This window comes from Eptesicus fuscus, chromosome 11 (genome assembly GCF_027574615.1).
Source record: "Eptesicus fuscus isolate TK198812 chromosome 11, DD_ASM_mEF_20220401, whole genome shotgun sequence".
Classification (NCBI taxonomy): domain Eukaryota; kingdom Metazoa; phylum Chordata; class Mammalia; order Chiroptera; family Vespertilionidae; genus Eptesicus; species Eptesicus fuscus.
In genome coordinates, this window is record NC_072483.1 from 19,510,237 (window position 1) to 19,534,253 (window position 24,017).

Genomic DNA, 24,017 nt, shown 5'->3' on the forward strand with positions numbered 1-24,017 from the left:
CTAACCCGCAACCGATGTATGTGCCTTGATTAGGAATTGAACCCATAGCGTTTTGGTATACAGGACGACACTCTACCCGGCCAGGCCAAAACATTCATGTTAGAAAATTAAAAGGCTAACTGATGGGTGGACAGCACCTTCTTTAAAAAATAACTTGCTTGAGACCTATTTAAAGTAAGACTCTAAATGGCGTGCTAATTCCTTTTTAACTGAGGTGCAATTAGCATGTAACACTATAAGTTTAAGATGCACAGGGTGTTAATTTGATACATTTATATATTACAATTTGATTACCACCAGAGCATTATCTAACACATCTCTCAGGTCACATGACATCATTTCCTTTTTGCGTTGAGAATAACTAAGATCTAGTCTCTTAGCCACTTTAAAGTTTATAATTAGTTATAATTGACTACAATCACTAAGCTGTGCAGTAGAGCGCCAGGGCTGATTTGTCTGCCAGTGGCAAATTTGTATGCTTTAGATTTTCAGTATTTGTCCCTATATTAAATCACCAGAAAACAAATTACCTAGATCCTGACGAGATCCTTCCATAGGTCCCTGCAGAAAAGCATTTGTTGGATCATGATTTATATTTTCAATATGACTTAAGAGTCAAGATAAACATAGTCTCTCTGAGAAGCTTGTCTAGATCTTTTGAAATCCATAGTCTATTTTTTCTAAACCATTACTGAACAGAAAAATCACTGTGGGTTGGAGGGAAGTCGGTATAGTAAGAGTTTCCCAGGTCCTGCTCTGAAGACTGTGGTCAGTACAGTTACAGTGTATTGTTAGCAGAGGTGGTTTTTGTTTTGTTTTTTTTCGTTTTTTTTTTCTTTATTTCTTTATTGATTAACGTGTCACATATTTGTCCTCATTCCCCCATGACCCCACCCCCCTGTTGTCCTTAACCATTGGTTAGGCTTGTATGTATGCACACAAGTCCTTTGGTTGATGTCTTCCCCCTACCCCCACCCTCCCCTACCCTCCCTCTGAGGCCCGACAGTCCGATCGATGCCTCCTTGTTTCTGGGTCTGTTCTTGTTCATCAGTCTATGTTGTTCATCATTTCCCCTAGATGAGTGAGATCATGTGTTACTAGAAATATACTTATAAAAACTGAATGTGAGACGAGCAATAATAGTTATGCTGACAGGCAAATGAATCAGTCTGTAGTGAGTTTCTTTCTGGACCAACAGTTCTTTTGAGACCCAATTTCAATGTCCACCAGTTCCTTATATGTACATGTCAGCACTGACTTTTCAGCTCTGGATGGTGGACAAATGGTGGTAATACAGGTCTGACTCCCTCTGGTTTGGTCTCGCCCGGACCCAGGGGCACGGCTTCACCCGGACTCAGGGGCGCGTGGCCTCACCCGGACCTGGGACCCAGCATCACCTGGGCCCCGGGGCGCGTGGCCTCACTCAAACCCAGGATCCAGCCTCACCCAGACCCAGGGGCACGTGGCCTCACCCGGATCCAGTGGTGCACAGCCTCACCCGGACCCGGGATCCAGCCTCGCCCGGACCCGGGACCCAGCCTCTCCCAGATCCAGTGGCGCACGGCCTCACCCGGACCCAGGATCCAGCTTCAACCTGACCCAGGGGCGTGTGGCCTCGCCCGGACCCGGGGGCGCGCGCCCTCATCCGGACCCGGGATCCAGCTTCACCCGGACCCAGGATCCAGCTTCACCCGGACCCAGGGGCGCACAGTCTCGCCCGGACCCAGGGGTGCGTGGCCTCTCCTGGACCCAGGGGCACAGCCTCACCCAGACCCAGGACCCAGCCTCACTCGGATCCAGGGGCGCACAGCCTCACCCGGACCCGGGATCCAGCTTCACCCGGACCCAGGGGCGCGCGGCCTCGCCCGGACCCGGGGGTGCGGCCTCACCCGGACCCGGGATCCAGCTTCAACCGGACCCAGGGGCGCGTGGCCTCTCCCGGACCCAGGGGCACAGCCTCACCTGGACCCAGGACCCAGCCTCACTCGGATCCAGGGGCGCACGGCCTCACGTGGACCCGGGATCCAGCCTCACCCGGACCCAGGGGCGCACGGCCTCACCCGGACCCGGGGGTGCGCGACCTCATCTGGACCCAGGGGCGCACGGCCTCTCCTGGACCCAGGGGTGCGGCCTCACCTGGACCCGGGATCCAGCCTCACCCGGACCCAGGGGAGCGTGGCCTCACCCGGACCCAGATCCAGCCTCACCTGGACCCAGGGGCACGGCCTCACCCGGACCCAGGACCCAGCCTCACCCGGATCCAGGGTCGCACGGCCTCACCCGGACCCGGGATCCAGCTTCACCCGGACCGAGGGGCGCGCGGCCTCACCCGGACCCGGGACCCAGCGGGGCTTCGTCTTCTTGATCCCAATTCCTGTCAGTCAATTTTCTCTCAGCAATTCCTTCGGCCATTTTCTCAAAGCTCCGGGGCGGCTGCCGTGGAACTCGCTGGGCGGCAGGCTCGGCGAAGCTCCGGTGCGCCCGGTGCACAGCAGCGGGCTGGTCCAAGGTTGCTGCGGCGGCACTCAGGTCTGCAGCGGCGACCAGTCGCCGGGCGAGCACACCTGGATCTGGGACCCAGCGGGGCCTTGTCTTCCCGATCCCAACTCCCATCGGTCAATTCCTTCTCAGCAATTCCTCCGGCCATTGTTCTGGATGGTGTCTGCTCTGTTTTCCAGTTGTAGTTTCAAAATTGTTGTGGTAGGCAACAATCAGGCGTCTGCCCTATGCCGCCATCTTGGTCCTCCAGAAGATTCTTAAGTAACCTTATAAATGTGGTTCTGAACACTGTGTCGTCCATTAGTTTACTTTCCTTCATCCCTTCTATTCATGACCTGCTTCGGTGTCTCCACCTTTTGGCTGCCTCCCTATGTTGATGGAGTGGCTTTGTGTGGTCAGTGACCTATAGGGGCCGGTAGCTCAGCTTCCCCAATCTCCCTAGGTGGTCGCTCTTGGTACCCCCCTTTGTGGGCTGAGTGCAAAGTCTTGGTGTTGTTAACCCTTGATTGCTGTTGGTACACTGGGAGGATTTGACCTCCAGTCCAATTGGCTGTGAGGATCAGCTGTGTCTACACCGGGAGACAGCCTTATTCAACTAGACTTGCAAAATTGTAAAAGCCTCTGTGCTCAGCTTGGATGGGGCGGAGTTTCAGGGTGGAGCCTACAGCCTTGGCTTCCTGTCAGCCCCGCCCTATGAGGTTACTGGGTCTCAGTGTCCCTCTGTACTCCCTGAAAACACCTCTGAGAGAAAAGCGCCCTGGAGCTTTGCCCGCTGCCAAACAGTCTAGTCTCTCCCCCAATGAATCTGGACTCCCAGATTCTCGCCCAGAACTGGGTTTCAGTGTAGTCGGAACTGGGGCTCAGCGCAGTCTGGCACCTTTGTCTCCTTCCCACCAGGGCAATCCAGCGGCACAGTCAACAGACCATCCTCTGTGCGCATTCCCATGTGCGCCTCCGGTGCTCTGCCCTTTGCCGCTCCCCTGCGTCTCTGCCTCAGAGCCCAGGTTCCCCCAGCATGAGCCTGGCTTCCCAGGGTCTCACCCAGAACCGGGGCCCAGTGCAGCCGGAACTGGGGTTCAGCACGGTCCAGAGCCCCTGTCTCCTCCCCACCAGGGCAATTCAGCGGCACAGGCAACAGTCTGTCCTCTGCGCACATTCACGTGCGCGCCTCCGGAGCTCTGCCTTTCACCGCTCCTCTGTGCCTCAGCCCCACAGCCCAGATTCCCCCAGAATGAGCCTGGCTTCCCAGGGTCTCACCTTGAACTGGGGTTCAGTGCAGTCGGAGCTGGGGTTCAGCGCAATCTGGAGCTTTTATCTCCTTCCCGCTTTAGAACGCCGGCCAGGCCGTCAGCTGCCCCGTCCTCTCTGGCTTCATCCTCCCCGCATGCGCGCGTGCTCCTGTCTCCGACCGTGTCTCTGCCTGTGTCTCCATACCTCAGGCTTTTACGGCTCCTCTGATTTTCCTTGTAGTTTTCTCTTTCCTTCTAGTTGTGGGCATTTCAGTCAGCCAGCTTTCCTGTGGTTCTGGATGATGTCCGTCTTGACTTTTAGTTGCATTTTTGAAATTGTTGTGCCAGGCTTCTGATTAGGCAAGTTGGTGAACACTGCCGGGAGGAAGATTCTTGGCACTGAGGCTACCATTTCCTCTGAATTTAGCTCTGGAAAAGATTTTATCTTTAGCCTGCCCTTCCCAATCTAAACAATGAACACAACCATAATTAGCCACTCAGTAAATCCGGGAAGACTCTCCCATTTTGCAGAAGAGGAGTCTAGAGCTTATAGAAATTACTTGCCCAACTTCACCACGATGAATATAAGGGGTTAAGAGTCAATCAGGTCTGAGATCAAATGCTGCCCTGCCATCTACTTGCTGTGGAAGAGTGAGAAAAGTATTCAACCTTTCTTAGTCTCAGTTTTATAATCTGTCAAATGGGTATAACAATGGCAACTACCTCAAAGACTATTGCATTCATATAAAATGAAAATAAATATAAATATCCTATCTCCTTGTTTGGCATATAGCAAGTGCTTGATAAATGTTAGGTGGGATTCTTTTTCCTTAGTCTCAAACACATAATTTGTTTCAAATTCAGTTGGCTTTCACCTATACCATATTGCCTTTCACAACTAAATTGTGCAAATTGCTTCTCTTTTTTGTATTTTATATACTGAAACTTTTTAAAAATATATGGAATGCTTCACAAATTTACATGTTATCCTTATGCAGGGGCCATGCTAATCTTCTTTGTATCGCTTCGATTTTAGTAGATGTGCTGCTGAAGTAAACAGTTTACTAAAACATTTAAAGTCCTATAATTTAGTTGCAATAACTCAGCTGGAAGGCATAGTAAAAGCTGCTGTCATTGCTTCCTGTATGGGAAGTCTGTTTCATTTTATTTCTAAACAACTTATTCGGCATTGCAATTTTTCTAGTGGCAAAAGGGAATATAACTCTTTACATATTTATAACTAATTTCCTAAGAATTTGTGATTCTTTGGGTCTCCATATAAATGGTTCTATTAAGGAGTGTAACCAAAAGATACACAAATCATTATGGGTAGAGCTCTAGAATTTTCACTAAGTGAACCTTTCCATCCAATTACCACCTACGTCAAGAAATAACAGTCATTCCTTGGTACCCACGGGGATTTGTTCTAAGACCTTCCTGAGGATACCAAATTTCATGGATGCTCAAATCCCTCACATAAAATTGTGTAGTATTTGCATATAACCTGTGGACATCCTTCCAAATACTTTAAAACATCTCTAGATTACTTATAATACCCGGCACAATGCAAATGCTGTGCAAATAGGCATTATACTGAATTTATTAGAGAATAATGACAAGAAAAACGTCTGTACATGTTCACAGATGCAACCAACCTAGGCCTAACTACATGTACACGTCAGCAACAACAGAACTTTTTTCCCAAATGTATATTTTTTAATCTGCAACTGAGGGATGCTTACAGAGAGGAGGGGAGAGAAGGAGAAAACTTGATGTGAATCAGAAACATTGAGCTCTTGCCTTCTGTATTCACCCCAACCGGGGATTGAACCGCAACCCAGGTATGTGTCTTGACTGGGAATTGAGCCAGTGACCTTTCAGTGCAAAGGGTGATGCTCAACCAACTGAGCGGTCCTGGCGGGGCTGAATATTTTTGTTCTGTGGTGATTCATTGAATCTGTGAATGGGAAACCTGTGGATATGGAGGGCAGACTGCGCATTATCAGTATCTCAGAGACCGCTTTGTACTCCACCTCCTTCACCACCACTGCCTCCCACCATGTGGAACTACTTCTCAGTATTTGGACACTATAAGTTAGTGCTAACATACAAAACACTTGACATAAATGGATTCTGTATTTTGAATTACTTTGTGTCTGCCTGTTTTTCTCAACTTGTTTGTAAGATTCATCCATGTTGTGATATGTAGCAATATGTTCATTTAAAAATATATATTTATTGTTGAAAGTATTACATAGGTTCTCTTTTTTCTCCCATTAACCACTTCCAGCCCACTCCCTTCCTCCACCCCTTCACACACACACACCCTCCCCCCGCCCCAGGCCCTCACCACCCCATTGTCTATGTCCACAGGTCATGCATATATGCATACAAGTTCACTGGCTGATTTCTTCCCACCCACCCTCCCCTGCCTTCCCTCTGAGGTTCAACAGTCTGTTCATGCTTCTATATCTCTGGGTCTATTTTTGATCATCAGTTTATTTGGTTCATTAAATTCCGAATATGAGTGAGATCATGTGATACTTATCTTTCTCTGACTGGCTTATTTAGTTCAGCATAATACTCTCCAGGTCCATCCATGCTGTTGCAAATGGTAAGAGTTCTGTTTTATTGCCACGTAGCTTTCCATTGTGTAAATGTGCCATAGTTTTTTTTTTATTCACTCATCTGCTGATGGGCACTTAGGCTGTTTCCAAGTCTTAGCTATTGTAAATTGCACTGCTATGAACATGGGGGTCCATATATTCTTTCTGATTGGTGTTTCAGGTTTCTTACGGTATATTCCTAGATGTGGGATTACTGGGTCAAATGGGAGTTTCATTTTTAAATTTTTGAGGAAACTCCATACTGTTTTCCACAGTGACTGCACCAGTCGGCATTCACACCAGCAGTGTACCAGGGTTCCCTTTTCTCCACAACCTCACCAACATTTGTCTTTGGTTGATTTGTTCATGATAGCCATTGTGACAGGTGTGAGATGATATCTCATTATCGTTTTGATTTGCATCTCTCAGATGATCTGTGACTTTGAGCATTTTTTCATATGCCTCTTGGCCATCTGTATGTCCACTTTGGAGAATTGTCTACTTAGGTCCTTTGTCCATTTTTTAATTGAATTGTTTGTCTCCCTTTTGTTAAGTTGCCTGAGTTCCCTATATGTTTTAGAGATTAACCCTTTATCAGATGTATCCTTGGCTAATATGTTTGCCAAGCAGGCTCTCTTGTTATTTTGAGGATGGTTTCTTTTGCTGTGCAGAAGCTTTTTATGTTGATGTAGTCCCATTTGTTTATTTTCTCCTTAGTTTCCATTGTCCTAGGACAGTGGTTGGCAAACTCTAGTCAACAGAGCGGCAAACTGCCGACCACTGTCCTAGGAGATGTATTGGTAAACATATTGCTGTGAGAGATGTCTGATATTTTGGTACCTATGGTTTCTTCTGGGACTTTTATGGTTTCATGTCTTACATTTAAATCTTTTATCCACTTTGAGTTTATTCTTGTGTGTGGTGTAAGTTGGTGATCTAGTTTTATTTTTTTGCATATACTTGTCCAATTTTCTCAACACCATTTATTGAAGAGACTGTCTCTGCTCCAATGTATGTTCTTGCCTCCTTTGTCAAATATTAATTCAGCATAGTAGCTTGGGTCAATTTCTGGGTTCTCTGTTCTATTCCATTGATCTATATGCCTGTTCTTGTGCCAGTACCACACTTTGTATTCAGTGGCTTTGTAATATAACTTGATATCTGGTATTGTGATTCCTCCAACTTTGTTCTTCCTTCTCAAGATTGCTGCAGCTATTCGGAGTCTTTTTGGTTTCATGTTAATTTTTGGAGTGTTTGTTCTAGGTCTGTGAAATATGCTGTTAGTATTTTAGTAGGGATTGCACTGAATCTATAGATTGCTTTGGGTAGTATGGACATTTTAATGATGTTGATTCTACCAATCTATGAACATGGTATGTTCTTTCAAATGTTTATATCTTCTCCTATCTCTTTTTTCAATGTCCTGTAGTTTTCAGAGTACAGGTCTTTTACCTCCTTGGTCAAGTTTATTCCTAAGTATCTTAATTTTTGTTTTGCAATGATAAATTGGATCTTATTTTAGTTTCTCTTTCTGAGAGTTTATTATTGGTGTATAAAAATGCTATGGATTTGGGGGTATTAATTTTGTATCCTTCTACATTTCTAAATTAATTTATTAAATCTAGTAGTTTTTTTATGGAGTCTTTGGGGTTTTCTATGTACCTTATCATGTCATATGCTAATAATAAGAGTTTTACTTCCTCCTTTCCTATTTGGATGCCTTTTATTTCTTCTTGTCTTACCACTATGGCCAGGACTTCCAGAACTATGTTGAATAAGAGTGGTGAAAGTGGGCATCCCTATCTTGTTCCTATTCTTAGGGGAAATGGTTTTAGTTTTTTCCCATTGAGTATGATGTTAGCTGTAGGTTTGTCATGTATGGCCTTTGTTATGACGAGGTATGTTCCATGTATTCCCACTTTGCTGAGAGTTTTCTTTATCAAAAAAGGATGTTGGATTTTGTTGAATGATTTTTCTGCATTGATTGATATGATCATGTGATTTTTGTCTTGCAGTTTATGTTCTGTATCACATTTATTTATTTGTGACTATTGTACCAGCCTTGCATCCCCACTTGGTCATGATGTGTAATCTTTTTAATGGATGGCCAGATCCGGTTTGCTAAAATTTTGTTGAGGATGTTAGTGTCTATTTTCATCAGTGATATTGGCCTGTAGTTTTTTTGTTTGTTTGTTTGTTTGTTTTTTTTTTTTTTTGTAGTGTCTTTATTTGGTTTTAGAATTAGAGTGATGCTGGCCTCATAGAAAGAGTTTGGAAGTGTTCCTTCCTCTTGAATTTTTTGGAAAAGTTTGAGGAATAGAGGTATTAGTTCTTTGAATATTTGGTAAAACCCCTCTGTGAATCCTTCTCGACTGGGGCTTTTGTTTGCTAGAAATGTTTTTATTACTGCTTCAATTTCATCAGCAGTTTATCTGCCTATTCAGGTTTTCTGATTCTTCCTGATTGAGTTTTGGAAGGTTATAATTTTCTAGGAATATGTCCATTTCATCCAGGTTGTCCCATTTGTTGGAATAAAGTCATGCATAGTATTTTATTGCACTTCTTTGTATTTCTGTGGTTTCAGTGGTTACTTCTCTGCTTTCATTTCTGATTTTGTTTATTTGGGTCCTCTCTCTTTGTTTCTTGGTGAGCCTGGCTAGAGGACCACCAATCTTATTTATCCTTTCAAAGAACTAGCTCTTGGTTTTATTGATCTTTTGTATTGTTGTTGTTGTTGTTTGGTCTCACAGTCATTTATTTCCGCTCTGACCTTTATTATTTTCTTCTTTTTACTTGTTCTGGGCTTTCCTTGTTGTTCTCTTTCTAATTCTTTAAGTTATAGTGTTAGATAACTTATTACCAGTCTTTCTTGTGGTTTTTGTTGTTGTTGTTGTTGTTTTGTTTTGTTTTGTTTTGTTTTTTTTTTTAGATAGTCCTATAGTGCTATGCATTTCCCTCTCAGGACTGCTTTCATTGTGTCTCAGAGGTTTTGGATTATTGTGTGTTCATTTTCATTTGTTTCCATGGTGTTTTTTTATTTCTTTGATCTCTTTGGTAACTCATTCATTGTTTAATAGCATGCTATTGAGCCTCCATGTATTTTATTTTTTTAAGTGTTTTTATTGTCTCTGATTTCTAATTTCATGGCATTATAGTCTGAGAAGTTGCTTGATATGATTTAAATCTCCTTGAATTTGTAGAGACTTAGCTTGTGTCCTAACATGTGGTTTATCTTTAAAAATGTCCCACGTACACTTGAGAAGAATGTATATTCTGTAGCTTTGGGGTGGAATGTTCTGAAAATATCAATTAGTTCCATCTGTTCTAGAGTGTCATTTAAGATTTCTGTTTCCTTGTTGATTTTTTGTCTAGAAGATGTATCCAGTGATGTCAGTGGGATACTAAAATCCCCTACTATGATTGTATTGCTGTAGATCTCTCCCTTGATATCCCTCAGAAGTTTTTGTATGTATTTAAATGCTCCTGTATTGGGTACATATATGTTTACCAGTGTTATAGCCTTTTGTTGTATTGATCCATTTAGAATTATGAAGTGGCCTTCATCTCTTGTTATGGACTTCACTTTGAGGTCTATTTTGTCAGATTTAAGTACTGCTACCTCAGCTTTCTTTCATTTCCATTTTCATAAAAATTTTTTTTCCAGCCCTTTACTTTCAGTCTGTGTGAGTCCTTTTTTCTAAGGTGGGTCTCTTGTAGACAGCATATATATGGGTCATTGTTGTTCATTTTTATTGCTTTATGTCATGTCCTTATGTATATCCCATTATCTTGTCACATTTCATATGCCACATTTTATCCATTTTCATTGTTGATGGATGGACACTTGAATTTTCCCCTAGTTTGGGATATTACAAATAACACAGCTATGACCATTATTGTACCTGGCTTTGGTGCTCATAATTGTGTATTTCTGTTGGGTACACATCTAAGAGTAGAATTGCTAGCTCATAGGATAGGCATATATTCAGCTTCAGTAGATAACTGGCATTTCATTTTAATTTGTAAATTCTCACATGGTTCATAAATACAGGTAGTATATAATTATAGATAAAGACTTGACATATGACCTGCCTGACACCATGAAAAGAAGTATGAAAGCCATATGGATGCATTAAATGTTTGCTTCAGCACTTCTTGTGTCACCTTAGAGCGGTGCCTGCCACTTACTCCCAAGCCTCATCTCTGTGTCTAAAGAGAGCAAGTATGAGCACTAACTACCTCTCTACTGGACTCTGCTCACCTCTCTCCTAAGCAACCATCATAGCCACTCTCTCCTCTGTTTCTAATCTCCTCTGCCTTCCCCCGCCCCCAAACACACACACACACACACACACACACACACTCTATTCCTTACACAGCAGCCTCAGTAAACTCTCCACGTCACGAATCTATTCATACATAAAGTCTTTCATGGGTCTCTTGTTACCTTTGGGATAAAGTACAAACTATATAATTCTATATAATCTATAATAATAAAAGGGTAATATGCTAATTAGACTGGAGGTCTTCTGGACGTCCTTACTGATGAAGCCAGGACTGTAGGGAAGCCAGCCCGGGTCCCAGGTGCCTGCGGGCAGCCAGAGGAGGGAAGTAGCCCAGGTCCCGGAAGCCTGCTGGTGGCAGGAGGAGGGAAGCCCGTGTCCTGGGTGCCAGAGAGAAGCTGGTGTTGGCAGTTGGGCGAAGGAGGGCCTACTTTGGCACAAATTTTCGTACATTGGGCCTCTAGTAATATAATAAAAGGCTAATATGCAAATAGACCAAATGACGAAATGACCGGTCACTATAATGCACATTGACCACCAGGAGGCAGACGCTCAATTCAGGTGCTGTCCCCTCGTAGTCAGTGCGCTCCCACAGGAGGAATGCCATCAGCCAGAAGCCGGGCTCACGGCTGGAGAGCACAGCGGCGTTGGTGGGAGCCTCTCCCACCTCTGCAGCTGTGCTGAGGATGTCCGACTGATGGCTTAGGCCTGCTCCTCCCCACCCCACTGGGAGCAGGCCTAAGCCATCAGTCAGACATTCCCCGAGGGCTCCCAGACTGCGAGAGGGTGCAGGCAGGGCTATGGGACCCCCGTCACCCGAATGCACAAATTTCGTGCACCTGGCCTCTAGTGTATTTTATAAGAGATTTCATGACCTGGTTCTGGCCACACTTCTCTAAGCTCAGTCAGCAAAGCCCTCAGGCCAGGGAACCTGCTGCTGATCCAGGAGGCAGAGCTTCTATCTTTCTATCTCCTTATCATCCCTCACACAGGCCTTCTCATAAAGAATGATAATTTCACTTTCTCAGGATGATTGTATAAATCAATTGATTGATTCCAATTTGGTGTCTTTTAACAGAAACTGCCTTTCAATTTACAATTCTCCAAGCATTCTTTAATGAAATTAGATATTTGGATTTATTCTTATGTCCTTTCTCTGGAAGCTACTTAGCAAATTCCCTCTACATTGGATTAAAATCATGCTCCCCTGTCATTTAAGGAAAGACTGCCCAAGGCAGATTGAAGTTGTTGCTTTCCTCCCTGAAGAGAAAGCTCTTTCTCTTAGATAACAAGGTAAGTCTGCTTATCTCCTGTGCTGAAAGCAAGTATGGAACCAATAGCAAAGTCTGCTTTCAAAGAATGTTACAAATCAGCAGGATTGTACAAAGCCAACTTCCACCCTAATAGACACAATCTTGTCACCCTTAGACCTGAAGGTAAATTAATTTGAGCAGTGGTATAAGGAGAGAAGTTTGACTTAAGCTTACCCTTGAATGCACTCTTTTAATTGGGGCCAGCAGGGAACATGTGCTATTAACTAGAATGGCCAACAGTGAAATTGTTGTTGCATTGCTCTGTTTTTGGAGCAATGGAATACAACTAAATTGAAGTTATTATTGATCTAAAATTGTATTTTTTGTTTATTTAAAAGGACATGTGAACTGCATACTCTATATGTTTTTAACTTCTGAATGTGTCTTTTCTGATCATCTATTTAATAGTATACTTTGCCCCTCCCTAACCCACTCCTAACCTTTTACCTTTCCTTGCTTTACTTTTCCTATTGTATTATTTTCTCATTTATTTTTAGTTTCAATTTTTGCCTGTCTCTCTTTGCCACCCTCCTGGCTCCTGAAGAGCACTTTGGAAGCTGGTAATGGTGTTGTCTCTAGGTTGGGTTCTCCTGGAAGCAGAGCCTGAGACAGGATTCAAAAATGTATTTATCAACTGAAGGGAACGCCACTAGGGAAATGAATAAGAAGTGCTACAGGGAAGGGAAAAAACCAATAAGAGATTCTCATAGTGGCCACCAAGACTAGGGGGAACTCTGGGAGCCTGTATAGAACACACGCCCAAGATTTACTGCACTTGGTGATCCAGGAAGCTGGGATATTAATGGGGACATTTCTGGGAGTTCCTGGTTGAAGGGAATGTTAAGGCTATGCACTGGGGCTAAGCATAGCCAGTCTTCTCTGTTCTGGAAAAAAAGCTCATGGGCATGGAGATACAGATACTGGCAGTTGAAATATAGCCAGAGCACAGTGAGCATTTGCTATGGGTATTATTACCATGTGATTTAAAATGGAGACAATGAAGTTGCTCAATTGGTTATGTTTACTGAGGGCAGTGTGTTGTCTGTGCTGTTTATGTTATAATCAGAAGCCCACTTTTTTCCAATACAAATACACTTCACTACAGCCCAATGGTCAGATGGATATACACTTTGGGTAGTTGCATTTGGAGTAAAGTGGATTTATAATCATCAGGCTGTGCAATCTCATCTGGTTTCACCTGAAACTGATCCCATGCTCTTGATCAATGGATGCTGGACCAAGGTGATGGGAAAGAGTAAATCTGAGTACAGAGACCAACTGTGCCCCAATTCATGAGATAGAAATAAGATCATTCGGAAGGCTTCAGAACAGCCCTACCTATATCTGCTTTCTTTTCCTGTTAGATACTGTGTATCATACTGTGTGTTTTTTCTATGTCTGGTACCAAGTATAGTTTCTCTTGCCTAGAGGTAGGTGTAAGCAGGAGACAAAGAGTGGGACTAGCATGAGACTCTTAGGCGGCATTCTTCATGCATAAAAAAAATATCTGAGCACAACTAAGAAGTTCCAAGATAATTGTATGCTAGAATGATAGACAGTTCAAGATGGAAAAGCCTATTCTAGGCATCTAATCTAGTTCTAAATCACGGCGCACATTAGATTTACGTTAGAAGCTGGACATTGCTGCTCCCTAACCCAGATCAACTACAGAATTTTGGATGGTGGGATCCAATTGTCTGTTTTTAAAAGCCCCACTTGAGGATTGTCTAATATGAAACCAGGGCTGAGAATTGCTGTCTAATGCAACCCCATCATCTTGTGAATGAGGCAATGGGGGCTCAGGGACGTGACTTGACACCTGACTGTGAACTAGAACAGGGGTCCTGCCTCTGGTGCATTGTTGTTCCTCTCCTCTTTGAACACATCTTCCCTCCAAATGAACACGATTGCAATAAAAAATATTGGTGACATGGATGTGCACATGTTCATTATTCTCTTAGGAAAACAGGTAAGGGGCACACCAACCCCATCCTGCACCATTTCCGCTGACATTGGCTCTCTCTGCACTATCAAAGGCAAGTGGCATTTACCATGAGCAAGTGACCTCTTTTGGGAGATGATTTAACTGATCATGTGTCCTCCAACAACTTCCTTTTCCTCAGCCATGACAGGACTTACCTGGTGGCTGTGCAAACACCCCTGTGTAGAAAAATAAAATATAAGATGTCCAATGAACCTATGGTTTGGGGTGGTATGATATGACAGTAAATGTATTTTATTTTTCATTAATCAACAAATATCACATGTATATCCTCAATTATGGGCATTGAGAGCAGACCTATAGAAACGTAAGGTGGTCCAGCCAGTGTGGCTCAGTTGGCTGAGCATTGCCCCATGCACCAGGAGGTCGCTGGTTCAATTCCCAGTCAGACCACATGCCTGACGTGTGGGCTTAATACCCAGTAGGAGGTGTGCAAAAGGCAGCTGATCTCTCTCTCTCTCTCTCTCTCTCTCTCTCTCTCTCTCTCTCTCTCTTTCTCTCTGTGAAATCAATAAAAACATATTTAAAAAAGAATTGTAATGTGGTGGGTAAAATTATGGAAGTACATTATGTGGACAGGGACTCTTAGTAACAATGATTGATTAATGAGCTCTGTTAGCTTTCAGGAAGAGGTGTAGAAATAAAATGGAATTCAAGGTAACTGTAAATGTTTTGCGAGGTCACTTAAATTCTGTGCACCTGCACTGTTATCCATTCACTCTTCCATTCTTTCAGCAAACACATTGAGAACAGTGATGTGCCAGGAGGAGATATTGATAAGGCTCATCTCAACCATGGCTCCAGGAGTTCCTACTGGGAACTTGCATTCCTGGAGACTTGAGCGAGTGCTTGGATAGGTTGAAGTGTAGATAGTAATGCTCATGGCATCACACCTGCATTACATTCTTTAAAAACACGCAAAATCAGTTTGGACTCAATGGGCATAATTGCCTGTTCCTCATTTATATTAGACTAGAGGCCCGGTGCACAGATTCATGCACCAGTGGGTCCCTCGGCCTGGCCTGTGGGGATTGGCCAAAGTTGGCTCTCCGACATTCCCTGAGGGGTCCCGGGTTGCGAGAGGGTGGTTCTTGGGTGATGCACCCTGGAATTGGGCTCCCTCCTCTTTGGTTCTGGGTGCGTCGCTCAAGAACCACAGCTGCCAAGTCACTGCAGCTAGGCAGCTCCTGCATTGAGCATTGCCCCCTGTTGGTCAGTGTGCATCATAGCTACTGGTCAGCCAGTTGCTTAGGCTTTTATATATATATATAGATGATAGATAGATGATAGATAGATAGATGATTTGCAACTAACAGAAACCTCAACCCAAATTGGCTAAAACAGTAAGGGAATACATTGCCTCATATAACAAGAAATCCAGTGGTAATGCAGGCTCTGGGGATGGCAGCTTCTGTGGCTCAGCAGTGTCATAAAGGACATAGTTTCTCTTGTCTTTCTGCTTTGTCATCTTCAGCCATGGCTTCATCCTTTGGATGTTAGCAGTTTCAATGTAGTCTCTGAAGGAGCAGTGGCCAGCAGAATAAGAGAGTGCCTTTCCTTTGGCAATCTTGGAAGCAAGAAACATTTCCCAGAGCCTCCCTGGTTCCCAGAAAGACCTCACCTCACACCTCATTGGCTGAAGTTGGCTTTTGTGTGCATTCCTGAATTTATCTCTGGAAGCAGTCATGGGATAAACATGATTTGTTCAAACAAGTGTTACCCAAACTTTTTAAAAATTATTATCTAGACTTTCATATATGTCTCCTTTTTTCCCGATTGAGCCCCTTCCCCCCAGTCATTCTCACCCTGGGCAAGCACCCACTGTCCCAGTGCATGTGTCCATTGGTTATGCTAATATGCATACATATAAGTCATTTGGTTGCTCTCTAACCCCCCCCCCACCTCCCCTACCATTTGTCTCTGGATCTATTTTTCTCATCAAATTATGCTGATCATTATATCCCACATATGAGTGAGATCATGTGATATTTATCTTTCTCAGATTGGCTTATTTCACTTAGCATAATGCTCTCCAGTTCTATCCATGTTGTTGCAAATGGTTAAAGTTCCTTCTTTTTTATAGTGGTGTAGTATTCCATTGTGTAGATGAGATGTACCACAGTTTCCTAATCCACTCATCTGCTGATGGGCACTTAGGTTGTATCCAAATCTTAGCTATTGTAAATTGTGCTGCTATGAACATAGGGGTACAAACTTTTATTGTTTAAACTTCATGAAACACATAGAAATCTATAATGATTTAAACTTCATGACACACATAGAAATCTGGCAAATTGGGATGTGCATTCACACCTGATTTGGGCATGAGTGAATGGTCTGAGACACCAGACTGAATTTGTAACATCCACGTCTGAGGCACACCTAAAATCCACTTATGAGACACGGGTGTAGTAGGGCAGCGTTTCTTAACTTTAATGTGCATATGAATCACGTGACAGATCCTCCTAAAAATGCCGACTTTGAGTGAGTAGTTCTGGGTGAATGGGAAGAGCAGTCTTAACAAGTTCCTAGGTGGTACCAAAGCTGCTGGTCTGCAGAGTCCATTTGAAATGCTGCTGTATGCCGGGGGTGGGGGCGGGGGGAGCCTTTTCCTAGACCAATGGCGGTGTGCATGTTGAGTGAACAAAAACATCTACTCTACGCTCTTCATTTTACTCTTTTTGACATCTAATTTGATAGAAGCATCGCTAGATTTAAGTAACATTTTGAGCCTTATATTGAGATAGAAAAATTAAGCAATGTTTTAAATTGAATATCAGAAAGTCTCTTTTATGTTAAGAAAGATGACCAAATCCTTCCCTTCTGAGGATATGAACTGCCTTGACTAGAGCTCTTCCATGATGCTTCTTTTTCATTTGGGTGTTATCATTCCATTTTGCAAGTTATTTGGCATAACCATCCTTCCACTGCCTCATTCATATGCTAAATAAGCAGACTTCAAATGAGATAAGCAATACATTCATATGCCATGTGTCTCCTGTTTCCTAGTTCTATGTAGCCCATGCAAACCTGTCTCTAGTATTTCACCAGTAACTTAAAGGCATACTGGAATTATGCACATAGAGGTGTGGGTTCTTTTTTTTTTTAATTTCTTTATTGATTAAGGTATCACATATTTGTCCTCGTCCCCCCATTCCCATCCCACCCCCCTCCCCACACATGCCCCCACCCCTCTGTTGTCCTTAACCTCCGGTTAGGCTCATATGCCTGCACACAAGTCCTTTGGTTGATCTCCCCCTTTACCCTACCCTTCCCTACCCTCCCCCCAAGGCCCGACAGTCCGATCGATGCCTCCTTGTTTCTGGGTCTGTTCTTGTTCATCAGTCTATGTTGTTCATTATTTCCCCTAGATGAGTGAGATCATGTGCTATTAGAAATATACTTATAAGAACCGAAAATGAGACAAGCAATAATGGTTATGGTGACAGGCAAATGAATCAGTGTGTAGTGAGTTTCTTTCTGGGCCAACAGTTCTTTTGAGACCCAATTTCAATGTCCAACAGTTCCTTATGTGTACATGTCAGCACTGACATTTCAGTTCTGGATGGTGGACAAATTAATTGTGAGGTGTGGGTTCTTAACACCGATGAAGAAAGGCACGTGTAATAGCTCCTCTGTATTCCTCCAGAATGTTTCTAAACCTTTTGTACTAGTAGACTGTTCAACATTGTGAAACCATTTTGTAATGTGAGTAGATGGCAGGGATAAATAGAACTGAATATCATCCTACCTTATAATAGAGAAATATGCAAATTGACCACACCTCCGCTATGCCCATGATTGGGTCTGCGAGAGGCTGGGGGCGGGACTCCGGGTGGCCTATCCGGCCGTTGAGAAGAGCAAGATGGCGGCGCCCAATCCTCTTAGTTCCGGGGGTCTGGGGCAGCAATCGCCACCCGGGGTGGCGTGGCCGGTCCGAGCCAGGCGCTGCCGGGGGTCCTGGGCGGCAATCGCCACCCGGGGGAGCATGTCCGGTCCAAGCCAGGTGCTGCCGGGGGTCTGGGGCAGCAATCGCCACCCGGGGGCGCGTGTCCGGTCCAAGCCAGGTGCTGCCGGGGGTCGGAGCCAGGCGATCGCCACCCGGGGGGGGCGTGTCCGGTCCGAGCCAGGCGCTGCCGGGGGTCCGAGCCAGGCGATCGCCACCCTGGGGGGCGTGTCCGGTCCGAGCCAGGCGCTGCCGGGGGTCTGTGGCAGCGATCGCCACCCGGGGGGGCGTGTCCGGTCCGAGCCAGGCGATTGCCACCCTGCGGGGCGTGTGCAACCCGAGCCAGGCGCTGCCGGAGGTCCGAGCCAGGCGATCGCCACCCGGGGGGGCGTGTCCGGTCCGAGCCAGGCGATCGCCACCCGGGGGGGCGTGTCCGGTCCAAGCCAGGCGCTGCCGGGGGTCCGAGCCAGGCGATCGCCACCCGGGGGGGCGTGTCCGGTCCGAGCCAGGCGCTGCCGGGGGTCTGGGGCAGCAATCGCCACCCGGGGGGGGCGTGTCCGGTCCAAGCCAGGCGCTGCCGGGGGTCTGGGGCAGCAATCGCCACCCGGGGTGGCGTGTCAGGTGCGAGCCAGGCGTTGCCGGAGGTCCCGGGAGGCGATCGCCACCCTGGGGGCCGTGTCCGGTCCGAGCCAGGCGCTGCCGGGGGTCCCCGGGCGGCGATCGCCACCCTGGGGGGCGTGTCCGGTCCGAGCCAGGCGCTGCCGGGGGTCCGAGCCAGGCGATCGCCACCCGGGGGGGCGTGTCCGGTCCGAGCCAGGCGCTGCCGGGGGTCTGGGGCAGCGATCGCCACCCGGGGGGGCGTGTCCCGTCCGAGCCAGGCGCTGCCGGGGGTCTGGGGCGGCGATCGCCACCCGGGGGGGCGTGTCCGGTCCAAGCCAGGCGCTGCCGGGGGTCTGGGGCAGCAATCGCCACCCGGGGTGGCGTGTCCGGTGCGAGCCAGGCGCTGCCGGGGGTCGAGCCAGGCGATCGCCACCCTGGGGGGCGTGTCCGGTCCAACCCAGGCGCTGCCGGGGGTCCGAGCCAGGCGATCGCCACCCGGGGGGGCGTGTCCGGTCCGAGCCAGGCGCTGCCGGGGGTCTGAGCCAGGCGATCGCCACCCGGGGGGCGTGTCTGGTCCGAGCAAGGCGCTGCCGGGGGTCCGAGCCAGGCGATCGCCACCCTGGGGGGCGTGTCCGGTCCGAGCCAGGCGCTGCCGGGGGTCCCCAGCGGCGATCGCCACCCGGGGGGGCGTGTCCGGTCCGAGCCAGGCGATCCCCACCCTGCGGGGCGTGTGCAACCCGAGCCAGGCGCTGCCGTGGGTCCCGGGCGGCCATCGCCACCCGCGGGGGCAGCCCGCGGGGGCATGTGCGGTCCGAGCCAGGCGCTGCTGGGGGTCCCGAGCCAGGCGATGGCCACCCTGCGGGGGCGTGTGCGTTCCGAGCCAGGCAATCGCCACCCTGGGGGGGCGAGTCCGGCTGAGCCAGGCGCTCCGGGGGATCCGGGGGCCATCGCCACCCTGGGTGGGGCGTGGCAGGACTCGCCCAGCCCCTCCCAGGGTCCCTGGGAACATTGCAGGCATGTGGTTGCTGAGACCCAGACCAGGCCTCTGGCCACAGATTCATAGCTTTGTGGAGACCTAGGGCAGGGATCTGCTTCATCTGCAGAGAGACGGAGGTTCTGCAGTGCCCCCAAGATGTGGGTGGGCCCAGCCAGGGGTCAAGGGGCATGGAAGGACTCCTGGCAGAGGGGCAAGGACCCTCACCCCTGAGGCGGGGGTTGAGGGATGGAGCCACCTCAGTGAAGGGGTGCTGCACTGCAGGGTACGGGACTGACTGACGTGATTCAGAGAAGCTCCCAGTGCTAATGGGCCTCGCTCAGGCGGCCTTCACACTTCAGAGGCAGTGACTACTGCTCCTGCCTTCACCCAAAAGCAAGCTCGCTACACCCTGCCCCATAGCAGAGCATGCCTAGGCAGTGAGTGGGAAGCCTTCCACCTGCTTCGGAGAAGGGGGGGCAGTAAAGAATGGGGGGAGAGGAAAGAATGTGGAGCATCTGCAATGAAGAGGTGCTTGAGAAAGAGGCTCCGAAGCCTGACTGGAAGGTTTGTTCTGTTTGCTGGGCCGCTGCCCCTTAGGAAGCGCAAAGAGCATGGCTCTGAGGGCTTCCTGTGTGCTCTGAGGGCTTCCTGAATCAAGTTCCACAGCCAACTGGAATTGGCCTCAGTTTCTGTAAAATGGATGAAGCGTGTCCCAGTGCCTTCACTGATCTTTGATGGCCAATTGAGATACTATATAAAGAAAATGAGGGAAGAAGTGAGAAAGAAAAGGAAGGACAAAAAAACACAAAAGAAAGATTGAAAGGAACCTGTAAACCCATTGTCACTTAAATAAGGAATATAGTCAGTAGTGTTGTAATGATGGTATGATGCCAGGTGGGTACTAGAAATATCGGGGAACACTTTGTAAAGTATATGATTGTCTAACCACTATTCTGTAACTAATATAAAACCTGAAACCAATACAAAATAATGTTGAATATAAAGAAATGAAAATTGGAGTGAAATTTTTATAAATTTCAAAGTTTAAATAAAAGCTGTAAAGGAAGGAAGGGGAGAATAAAAAGTGTTTTTCATTTTGCCACTTCATTAAAAAGACAGTTGTCTTTATGTGATGCTTTTATACTTTTCTAAGTCATTATCTCATTTTAATTTCTGGGCAACTTAAAGACAAGATAAGTATTCCCTCCACTATTCAAAGAAAGGAAATCTTGGTGTCTGGTCCTAATGATTCAATCGTCAAGCCCTTATTGTAAAGCAGGGTTAGTAAAATTTTCTGTGCAGGGTCATATCTATACTAATAAAAGCCTTGGGGGTGATCAGGCCAGCAGGGGAGGGTATTTGGGGGCAATCAGGCCCGCAGAGGAGCAGTTAGGGGGCAATCAGGCCAGCAAGGGAGCAGTTAGGGGGCAATCAGGCAGGTAGGTGAGCGGTTAGGAGCCAGCAGTCCCGGATTGTGAGAAGAATGTCCAACTGCAGGATTAGGCCCGATTCCTGTGGAATCGGGCCTAATCCTGCAGTTGGACATCCCCCGAGGGGTCCCATATTAGAGAGGGTGCAAGCTGGGCTGAGGGACACCCTCCCCAGTGCACGAATTTCGTGCACCGGGCCTCTAGTTTTGTATAAAAATGAAATAAGAGCCCATATTTGTGAAAAGAAATAGTAGTGAAAATTGCTCCTTTAAGGAGATTTATATACTTAAATTTGGATATGGAGTTGCTTTAAAATATTTAGAGTTGCTTTAAAATAAAAAGCTCCTGAGGGATGAAACTAGACTCTGAATTTGCAGTATCCATGCTACTGACCAAATGTTTTTGTCCACCAAAAGTCCACCTTAAACCTTAATTCCCAATTGTGATAGCATTGGAAGGTGGGGTTTTGGGGATATGATGAGGACATGTGGACAAAGCTATCATGGTATTAGTGCCCTTATTCTGGAGACCCCAGAGAGCAACCTGGACCTCCTCCCAGGGAGGAAAAAGGGAAAAGACCTCTATCTGTGAACCAGGAAATGGGCTGTCACCACATACAGAATCTGCCACCACCTTGATCTTGGACTTCCCAGCCCCCAGAACTGAGAGAAGTAAATCTCTGTTGTTTGTAAGCCACCCAGTCCATGGTGTTTTTGTAATTGTGAACATGTGTAGTTAGATACTCTACGTTCAGATTCCATATTTAGCCAGACATTTACTGCCCTGATGGTTTCTTTATGGTGCTTAATTTATAACTCAGAGCAACTAGATAAGCACAGTTGATCCCTGGCTCCTAGACTAAGGGGGGAGTTTGATTCAGTAGCCTGGCGGTATCAGTTTGGTTCATTCTTCTCTTTTTGGTGAAAAAGAGATAGTGGCTTTTTTATGAAAACGGAATTGCTAACTCTGTATATTTGTTCACTTCTTCTAAAAATGGTGATTTTTCTGCATGTGGTGATTAAAGCCATCCATGTCTATGTGAATCTGAAATAAGAAATTCAATAAAGTTCAGGGGAAATAATCCACAAATTTGGGATCTTTGGTGACATGAATATGAACCTGTGTGGACATACTCACCTCCCACCTTTCTCCAAATTGTAAACTTTAGAATCGGCATTTTTATATTTAAGAAACCAAACCATAAACATAACTAAACAAAATACCGAATAATTATGGAGAAGCAATTGGTCTAGAAACTGACTAGAAAGTGCTTTAGAATGTAAAAATGAAATATGAACATTTTTAACTTAATATATGATCCTCCTTGCATGAGCCATTGCCTGTCATTTGAAATGCGTATTATTCAAAAGTACTGGAAAATCTGTTCTGGCTTATTACTTAATTAAAAGTAAGTTATGATCATTTTCAATCTTTATATAATTTATATCATTTGTAAGTCATGAATTTCTCATAATCCAGTTGGCCTTAATCATTTAAAAGAGAATGACTGTGCTTAAGTACAGTCACTGTGCATCTTTTCTACTCTAGCAGATGTTACAGAAGAAACTATCACAGCTGGCGAAAATTGACATTGGAAAGTATAAAGCATGGCAGCGGGAAGATTCATTGTGTGTATTTAATGCCCTTCATTCTTGAAAACTGTAAACTTTGTTCACAGTAAGGCCAGGGGTTTCATTGCTTGGCAATGGGCAGATGACAATGTTCTGCTCTATTTTACTTTATGATGAACCAAAGAGGACCGTGCTTCTCTAATGAGTTTGTAAGAGATGCTTTGATGCTAACACATTAGCTGCACCCTTCAGATTGCCATGAGGAAGGGAGAGTTAGTTTAAACAACTTGCTAAAATTATCACCATTACAGTGAACAAAGCACTAATGTATATGGTTAGATTGGGGAGAAAAGATACACTTAATTTACACTTCAAGTATAAATTTTAATTAATTCTGATTAACTACTTTATAGCCCATCTAGAATACCATATAAAGGCATTATAAAATGACTATAAAAGGAGTCATAATCAAGAGATGACACTTTATTGGCATAGAAGCAGAAGAGTTTCATGCCCAATGCCTATATTACTCAGAAAGGTTCAGGTTACACTTGCCCGGTGCCTGTTACTGAATTACTGCCCTGGAATCAATATGGGGAGTGGACTTACTTAAGTGCAGTTTGTACTAAGTTTTAATTCCTGCACAGACCAGGTAGATTGTCCTAATGTACATGTACATACTTTATGCTTGCTATAGTCAAGTCATCATGCAAAAGGATAAACAGATTTCTTAATAAGAATAACATAAAGGGGACTAGGTGAAACTTAATAGTTAAGCTCCAAATCTTTCCCATAGATGCAAAAACAAAACAAAGCATATGAATGCTTTTGAGATAATGTGTTCAATGGACCTAACAGAATGCCTGGTGTGTATTAGACATTCTGTAAGTAATAGCTGTTATTATTAATATCATTATTAATCATGATGCTGTTACCAGAGAAAGATTGGTCTGGAAATAGGTTCTTATGGTGTCATGGGAAAAGCATTTCAGGGAAATTCATGAAAGAGGATTTGAGCAATGGTGGTAAGATTGATTAGAGCTTCTTTGAAAAGGCTGCTGTACTCCAGGACGTGGTTCCCCAGTGGGTCCGGTAGCAGAAGCTGGTCGACCTTGTCTGTTGTCGATCTGTCCCCATACACCATGCCTGATTTCTCATCCACAGTGGTTCAGCTCCGACTGGCTATGGAGGAAGTCTAGAATCCAGGGCCACAGGCCCGCACTTGTGCATACCCGGCCAAGGGTTAGGCCCAGAGCTGCAATGGCTCCCAAGGCTCCAATAGTACAGCTCAACCTCTGCTCAGAGCTGGCATCAAATTCTTAGCTGTGTGATCTTGGGCAAGTTACTTAACTTCTCTGTGCCATATTCCCCCATCTTTACATCTGCCGCCAAGTCTTGATGGTGCCCAGTTGCCACCCAGAGACGAGCCTTTGTTAAGCGTTAATTATATTGCCTTGGGTTTGGGAAAGGGCAGGCCTTCTTTCAAACTATCCACTCTCTTTACTGGATTTTCCTGGGGCTATGTTAGTGCTGTCCCCTATTTAATACCTTTCCTGGATTTT

General features: G+C 45.8%; 1 protein-coding gene and 1 non-coding gene across 2 annotated transcripts in view; one reads left to right on the forward strand and one right to left on the reverse strand.

Moving 5' to 3' along the window:
- The window catches only part of THSD7B (thrombospondin type 1 domain containing 7B), a 759,963-nt gene that overhangs the window by 535,707 nt on the left and 200,239 nt on the right, over window positions 1-24,017 (forward strand). The window lies entirely within an intron of this gene.
- On the reverse strand, window positions 4,682-4,786 carry LOC114232208 (U6 spliceosomal RNA). Its single transcript, XR_003618252.2, has one exon. It is a non-coding gene; the product is annotated as a U6 spliceosomal RNA (small nuclear RNA).